Raw genomic sequence first — 9,265 nt, 5'->3', positions numbered from 1 at the left:
AATCCCTAAATATTTCTGGTATTGTTCCTTGTGCAGGAATAAAATCTATCAGCCGAAACCGGATTTCTGTACAATTTTCGACATACTCAGCGGCAAATAGTTTAATTGATGATAATGCTTTAGAAACATATGGGTATAAAGTATTCATCCCGTGCCATATGGTCTCTCGCATGGACCTGGTCAAGGGTATTCCTTTGGAGTGGACCCATGAGAAGATTGTAAAAAATTTGAGGTACCAAATGACTGTGGTAAGATTACAAAATCTCGCAGACTATCGAGAAAAGTGACTTCGGCTGTTGACCAAAAATTCTCATGGGTACCCACCCAAACTGTTATTCTAACTTTTCAAGGCCTATTCTAAATTCTAATTTTATTTGGCAATAGACGTTGAGCTATATATTTACCCTACAATTCTTTTTTTTGCATGCTGTCGATATGGACATGCCAATACAATTTGCAGGTCCAAACCTAGATGTTTCAAATGTGGATTGGAGCATCTGGGTGAGACTTGCGAAGTTGTTGAAATTCATAATGCCACATGTGTCAATTGTTCGGGAAATCATTTTGCTACAAACAGAATTTGCCCAGAATATTTATGACAAAATATCGTTAAGAAGAACATGACTGAGCAAAATATTTCATATAGCGAAGCTGCCAAATCCATATTTAGCAAAGGCAAATCATATGCTAATATTGCAAAATCTCCCACTTCTTCACAATCCCTTAATACCCACAATCTTCTCATCCACAATTTTCGTCGTATAATAAGACAGTTTTTAAAGAATCCGCTCCGAGGTCATTGTTTCTTCCTAACAAAACAACTCTTGATAAATTAAAGTCCTATTCCTTTTTACCATATACAAACTCTCCCGATGGTTGTGCTCTTCAGTCTGGTAATAAAGAGGCCAGTGTTATAACACCTGATAATTTATCACATGTACTTTCTCAATAAATCATACTCATTACCTCAATTTTCGAAAACTCCCCCCAAAAACCGTACAACACTGCCAAAACCACTTCCAATTCAACTCTCCAAAATCACGATGCCTCACAAAATTCTAATCTCCTCTAATAATATAATCACCTCTTTTACACAAGACTCTCATCTTAACGAGATGGAGTCAAAATGATCTATCTTACAGTAGAATTGCCGCAGTGCTATTTCGAATAAGATAGATTTATGTTCTCTTTTAAATGAATACAAAATTGATATAGCTGCTTTATCAGAAACCTGGTTCAAGCCAGGATACAACTTGTTACCCCAGGTTACATTTGCCTGCGTGATGACCGACCCGATGGTAGAGGAGGAGCAGCCCTTATTAAAAACCATCTTCACTATTCTCGCATCCTAGTCCCAAACTCCTCATCTTTCCAAATTGTTGCAGCCTCTATAAACAATTTATCCTATATTTCAGTATATATTCCCCCTAACATCCCATTTGATCTGTCTGGCTGGAATAATATAGTAAAATTGTTGCCCAAATCATTTTTCATGATTTTAAAGCAAATTCTCTCAGCTGGGGGAGTGCTTATACAGACCGCTCAGGTAGGAACATCTTAAGTTTCGTTGATGATAATGATATATGTATCCTTAACGACGGTTCTCCTACCAGATTAAGTTCTCTGTCTCATAGACAGAGCGCTGTTGATATTTCATTATGCTCTAACGATTTAGCATCCAGGGTAACCTAGAGTATCTTAGACGATCCTCACTCAAGTGATCATTTTACAATCACTATTCACTTATCTCTTAAGTCTCGCAACACCCCTAGCACTCAAAACACTATTAATAATTTTTTTTAAACTGACTGGACTAACTTTGTTAGTATTTTGGAAAAAAAATAATTCCAATGTATCTCATCCTGCGAGCGACTTCGATATCCCACTGGAGTATTCTAAATTTATAGATACAATTATGTCTGCAGTTAATTCTACCACTCCTAAAATAAATCCAAAGACTTGGAGGAATCTGTCGCCATGTCCTTGGTGGGATTCCGAGTGCAATCTAGCTGTTAAAAATAGAAAAATTTGTATGTCCAAATATAAACATGATATGAGTGAATTAAATTTTTTGGATTTTAAAAGAGTTGAGACAAAAAAAAATATTAAAACAGAAAAAAACCAAAAGGATGGAAATCTTTCTGTTGCGCTCTCTCACCTCAAACCCCATTGACAGATGTTTGGACAGTCATACGAAAATTTAGGTCCCCATCTTCTGCGTCACTCAAACATTTCCGATGATTCAGCTTGGATCTACGATTTCGTTGACAAATTGGCTTGGATTGTTGAAACATGAGAAGGTTCTCATGTTCCAACAATCCAAGAACTCCCATCTCACTCTTCAGTCATTCTCAATCAAGAATCTTGGTTTGACTCACCTTTCCAGATTGAGGAGTTATTACTTCCCCTAGAATATGTTAAAATCTCATCCCCCAGCTTAGACATGATCCCATTCTCATTGATTCAAAAATTTCCAGAACAAATTTTACTTAAATATATTAATATTCTAAATAAAATATTTGAAACTGGAATAATTCCGGCTGATTGTAAAATTCAGCAGATAATCCCTATTCTAAAACAGGTTTTAGAATAGGGATTATCTGCTGAATTTTACAATCAGCCGGAATTATTCCAGTTTCAAATATTTTATTTAGAATATTAATATATTTAAGTAAAATTTGTTCTCGAAATTTTTGAATCAATGAGAATGGGATCATGTCTAAGCCTTTGTCAGGACAAAGATTCACTGAAGGGAGATTCATACCGCCCCATAGCGTTATCATCATGTATGCTAAAGCTTTTTGAACATATGATAAAAAATATTATATTCATATAAAAACATTAAATAATTTCTTCTTTTCAGACTTTGAAATGAGGCCGGCGCAGAAGGTAAAAATACCCTTCCCGTCCTTAAGCATTTATCGACCGAAGGGATACAAATACCTCTCCCGTCCTTAGTGTATTAATAAGGTCTTTTTCCTTCCACTCTCCTTTTTTCATTTATCATTTTTTTATCGTTCTCCAATATCACAACTCGCAACACATCCAAATATTTCCCTTTGCCTCTTACTCACCGTCTAGGTTAGTCTACCAGAGAACTATACTCCAGACATGTTTTAATAAATTCCTTTTCTAACTTTTTTTTATTCAGTGGGTAGGTGAAAGAGTTCTTTTCCATGTAAAAATCGGACTGTATGGAAATGTAACGCGCTAAGCAAGTAGCGTAGATAACTTAAAAGTTCAGAAGTTGATTTTTAAGTTTTAAAATATAATACAATTTATTAAAAATAAATATCAAGCAACTTACTGAACTTTTTAATGTGCAACAGATCTTTTTAAGTAAAACTTTTTTTTTCTCCATTTTAAAAATATTTTGTTTATTTTTAGTTTTTGCTGTGATATAGTACATTTTCTGGGCATTCCGAAAACATGCATAACTGAAAATTGACAATTTTTGATTTACGACGTTCTTGAAACGAGTGAGCGATATATCTTCTTTTATCTCTTATCCGCACACAATGGTGCATAGGGCACTGTGTCGTATTGATGCAGTATTATCTTAATCGTTACTTACAAGAAGGTAAGGTGATCACTATTACTTTGTGACCGTTACTTACAAGGCAGCCGCTTCAAGGACCAGTCCAGGTTAAACATAACCCTGGACTGGTCCCTGAAGCGCAGAAGTGATCACCTTAAGTATTAGACTGTAAATTCACTAATATTTATTTTCACCCCCCCCCCGGGAATCAAACCTGGGACCTCCAGCACGATAGCTAAACACGCTAACCACGAAGGCGGGGTTATATAAGTTTAGACATACTATCTTTTCACTGTAAATCCTCCCCTGGAGTGGTCCATCCTTGTAGTGGCATTTCTCAATCGATGCAAAATGCATTATCCATACTTTTAACTTTTTTCGATAGCTGAGTTAGACGGTAAAACTGCTAGCTCCCTTATGTTCCAACAGTTTTACTGAACTCTTTAAAAAAATTTGGTCAATAATAAAATTATTTCATGTAATAAATAAGCTCCTTACGATGAAATTACTACTCAAATTAATATTTGATTAAAAAAATGTTTCTTCTACACACTTTTCAACAGCATCCTCTTTATTCCAGGAGATAGCAATCACTGAAATGTTGTCATATTTTCAGGAAATCAAATGAAATTCCAATATCATCTTTCTGCTATTTCAGTCTTAACACGTTAAACCCCATGAGGGGGGCACCGGTGACCTCGCCTGTGTTGGACCGCAGCGCCATGGGGGGCACTAGTGACCTCAATCAAGAGCTATATTCAAAATCCTTTAACTATAAAACCCAACATCAAATCCAAAAATGAAAACAATTAAATATTTTTACATTATGTTATTAAAATATGTAAATTACCAAAAAGTTTTTTTTGTGAATTTAAAAAATTGGCAAATTTTTGTATTGGCGTTTAACGATTTAAAAAAGATTTGAACGGCATTTTTTTAGACATCAAAAACTCAGTTTACAGTTGCACATTTTATCAGTAGCGATCTCGGTCCACTTAGCCATAAGTTAGAAAGTGTTTTAATGCGATGGAGTAGATTGGGCTGGAAAAATTTACTAGAGGACATTCCGTTGTCTCGGAATGTCTTTTTAAGTGAGGCCAATATTGACCCAGTTTACTGTAGTGGAATGAATGAAAAATTGGCCTGGAAGAATGAATAAAAGAAGTGTAAATGGAGAATAATGCTTTTTGTATAGAATTCTTATTCTTATAGGGGACATGCTATAGGATGAGGAAATGACAAGGGAAAAGTAGAAATAAAAAAACATTGTTTTGCTAACAAAAGAAGCCGGTGTATTTTAAATAATGTCTGTTGATATCTCCTGTATCTCTTCTTCACCCTTGCTTACCAACTTACCATCTTTGTATGCTACAACTTACATATATTAATCTATTATACTAATTTGAAACATTCATAAAACAATATTTCCAGTTCACTGGAAACCAAAGTGACTTTGAAAAAGTTGCAGAAATACAATTAAATATAAATTTCATTCATCATTGAACATAACTCAAATGACAAAAGATTTGATTAAAGAATTGCAGATGAAAGATTTATACAAGTATAAACTAATTTTACGGTATGTCAATCATTTCATGTGATGAATGTATAATATTAATGAAGTATTATATTAAATTTTAAAATACATACTGCCAAATGGACATTTCAATAGCGTCGTTATACATTATACAAGAAAAAAACAAACATTTAACAGTACATATTTTGAAAAAAATTACATTTCGTTTAAACATTACTTTTCACTGCTGAACATGTCCATTTGGCTCGTATCATTTTACAAGTAAGAAATACTACGATCGAGTTAACACTGCGCCGATCCGATGCAGTGCCCTACGCACCGCTCGGGTGAGGATGGGGGCCACAAGAAATACTACAGTTTTCTTTCATTTTTCTCGCTTACATAAAATATATACTATCTTTAAAAATAACATTTAAATATAAACATATTTTTGTTATTAAATATGATTAATCAGTAATGAGATCATATTTAATACATCACAGAATTAAACAAAATAATAATAAATTACAAAATCAACTTGCAAACACTATCGTTGGAAACATTGATCGGCAGGACTCAAAGGACTTCGTTAATTTACGAGTAATTTCGCAGGCAGAGTTGCGGAGCAACAATTATACTTTAACAATTTTATTGGTTTAAAAAAACTCGTGGTATTATGCATACATGGGAGGAAAATAGTGATTGGTAATCTAAATCCAGGCTTTCAGGACTGCGACCCCATTGAGTGAGTTACCGTCTCAAATAATAATTCAATAACGATATCGGGATGAAACAATAATTAACATATTTCGAATGGTTGTTTTTTACGCCTGTGGACCGCTGGCGTCGGGATTTGATAATCGTGTACATATAGTTTAGACCTCAACAGAGAGGTTCATAATATTCATATAAAAACATTGGATAATTCCTTCTTTTCTGACTTTGAAATGAGGCCGGCGCAGAAGGTAAAAATACCCTTCCCGTCCTAAAGCATCAATCGATCGAACGGGTAGATAGAATACCTTTCCAGTCCTTAGTGTGTTAAATTTCACTTCTTTTTTGACAATAAGGGAAACATTATTTTCACTTATTTTAGGGAATTGATTTTCCCATATCGCTCACTCCTTTCATGAACGTCATAAATCAAAAAACTTGATTTTTCAGGAGAACGTTTTTAATGTTTAAAAATATAATACAATGTATTAAAAATAAATATCAAGCCACTAATTGAACTTTTTACTGTGCAACAGATCTTTTTAGATAAAACCTGAAGGTTTTTTTCTATTTGAAAAGTATTTAGTATTTAAAAAATAATAATAATAAACAATACCTTTTCTTCAAAATGCAAAAACAACACTTTCTGCCCTGTAGCGGGTAAATATTAAGTTAAAAATATGCCTCTTTTGCTGGGATATAGTACATTTTCTAAGCATTCCGAAAACATACACAACTGAAAATGGACGATTTTTGATTTATGACGTTCTTGAAAGGGGTGACTACCATTTACTGCATAAAGCAAAAATTGTACATAATTCAAGATTGCTTACACAACAGGGTCCGAGTCTGGAAAATGTGGATTTAGACTACCAATGACCATTCCTAATGGTTATAGTTTAGATTATGGTTATAATTTGCTGTATTCCAATTCATGCAATTTCACATATTTTTGTGTTGAAATTAGAGTGTTAATGTGATTAGGAACAAATAGAAGAAAAAAACTGCTATGTGTGTGTATTATATTAACACATTTCAGACGGGTGTTTTTTACGCCTGCAGACCGCTGGCGACGGGATTTGATAATTATGTACATATAGTTAAGACCTTAACAAAGAGATTAGTATATAATATTCATATAAAAACATTAAACATGTTTTTATATGAATATTATATATATACATTGCCATCCCCGTCCATAGTGTGTTAATATATAATATATTAATTTATTAAAATCGAGGGACAGTGGTTGCTACAATCTAAATAAGTATACATATAAGAACATATTCTTACTACTACTACTACCAACATCACTCCGTTTCTCCGCAGGGGTGGGCAGAGAGGTGGAACGCCACACTCTTCTGTCCTGACATACATTGTCCTCGCTTCCATCACATCCATACATCTAGTCATACATGCCCTCCTATTACGCAGACTTTTGACACCACCAGATTTTAGGTTCTGATTGATCTGATCGTGCCAAGTCTTTGTCGGCCGTCCTCGATCTGTTCTCCCGCTCACGTTCTACTTTCTTAGTCATTCTCTCGTTGTCCATTCGCTCCACATGTCCATATTACCTTAAAAGAATTCTTCTTAATCATTTTCAATCATCCTTTGTTCAGCCTTACATAACTTCCTAATATCTACATTTTTTATTATGTCATACAGTGATTTTCCACACATTCTCGGATATTCCATGCGCCCACGGCATCCCATCCTCCTCTTTGCACCTCTGCGAGAGACGCTGCATATATATATATATATATATATATATATATATATATATATATATATATATATATATATATATATATATGTATAAAATTATACACGCCGAGAAACGAGTGTGGAATAAATTTAGAATAATTTAGAAAAGAAAAAGTAGAAATAATGTCGAAATTTGGTATTAAAAAAAAAAGGGCAATGAATATTTTTGATCTTAGATTTTCTATGCCTAGATTAGTAAATTAAATTATCTTTTTCCTATCGGTAGCTTATATTTATTAAACTCAAAAAATTAGATAAATTTATTTTGAGATCTTACATCTGCCTCTCTGTTGTGTGAATATTTACAACAATAAAAATGTACAATCTTCAAGTCAAATTATGGCAACACATTTTAAATTTAAGAAAAATATCATGAACCATTTATATATATTACAGGTGTGAATGAGACAAAAATACATTGCAAACTGTTTCATTTTTTTTGTAATTTTATAAAAGAAATATTTGTGTTTTTATTCTTTACAAAAATACTTCAGTATCATGCTATTTCATACTATTTCTGTGAGCCTAAGCGGCTCTTTATTAAAAATATGTATCAAATTATGGTAGAGTTGGTTTGAATCCAGAAACTCTCACTTAAGAGTCCGCGACAGTAACCACGGGACCACAACCCGACACTTATGATTGATACTTCAAAAAGCGGGTGAGGATTTAAAATTTCCTTATTGCATCAACAGATTTAGTATGTACAGTAAAACCTCAATATAACGGACTAATTAGGGGCAGGGGGTGTCTGTTAAAGGTGAAAGTCCATTATATAAAAAAAAGGTTTGAAATAAATCAAAAACTTTTTTTTAATGTGAACGCTGTATTTAGGTATAAATAAACAGTACAAAAAACAATCAAAATTCTATTTATTGTCTTCGGACACTCGTCGTGAAGTGATGTTTCTGTTTGGTATCGATGCACTTGCTTTCGGTAATCCTGCTTTGAAAAAGGAATCAAATCTTGTTTACACTTTTGAAGTTTTGAGAGATAATTTGTGATTATCATGGCCCCTAAAAATTGTTTACATACGGCAACAATTGAATTTAAGCATGTATATTATTAACAGGACGTTTTTTATTTTTTTTACATTTGACCGGATTATTGTCCGTTATATCTGAAGTTTGTTAAATAGAGGTATGTTATATCGAGGTTTCACTGTATTAGCAAACAAAAATAATTTTTTACCAAGAAACTTTATTTGGTAAGATATCTTGTTACGTTAGGAAAAAAAGTGATTTTCAAAAGTAAATGCAATACTTAATAGCGAATTCAAAGTCAATGTTCAAAATATGTTGAGTGCGTCCAAATCTTTGTTCACAAATTCTGGGTTGTACCCCATCAAGGAGCCTTTTTTCATCAAGATTTCACTGCCATCTCAACATAGACGAAGAAGCGTGTCGGGATGAGAATACGACCTTGCGACCTGTCATTGTCTGGTTTAAGTAATCACTTAAAACACTGGGTAACATTCACAATTCACCCATGAATAATGACCGCATTCAAAATTTGAAAAGATGTGTTGAAAGCGAACGCTTTCAGTATTTGCATATTGCTGTATGCAACTTTTCAAAATTTAAATAATGCGATCGCAATGCAACAGGTCGTAAGCCCCGTAAATACCACACATTCTCATCTCGATACGCTTCTTCATAGATGTAGAGATGGCAATGAAGTGTTGATAAAGTCAATGTGTCAATTAATATTTTTTATAAACTAATATCTTA

Source organism: Brachycentrus maculatus, unplaced genomic scaffold, assembly GCF_059751285.1.
Source record: "Brachycentrus maculatus isolate JH-2025_06_01 unplaced genomic scaffold, ASM5975128v1 h1tg000017l, whole genome shotgun sequence".
Lineage (NCBI taxonomy): Eukaryota > Metazoa > Arthropoda > Insecta > Trichoptera > Brachycentridae > Brachycentrus > Brachycentrus maculatus.
This window is presented reverse-complemented; position numbering follows the sequence as displayed.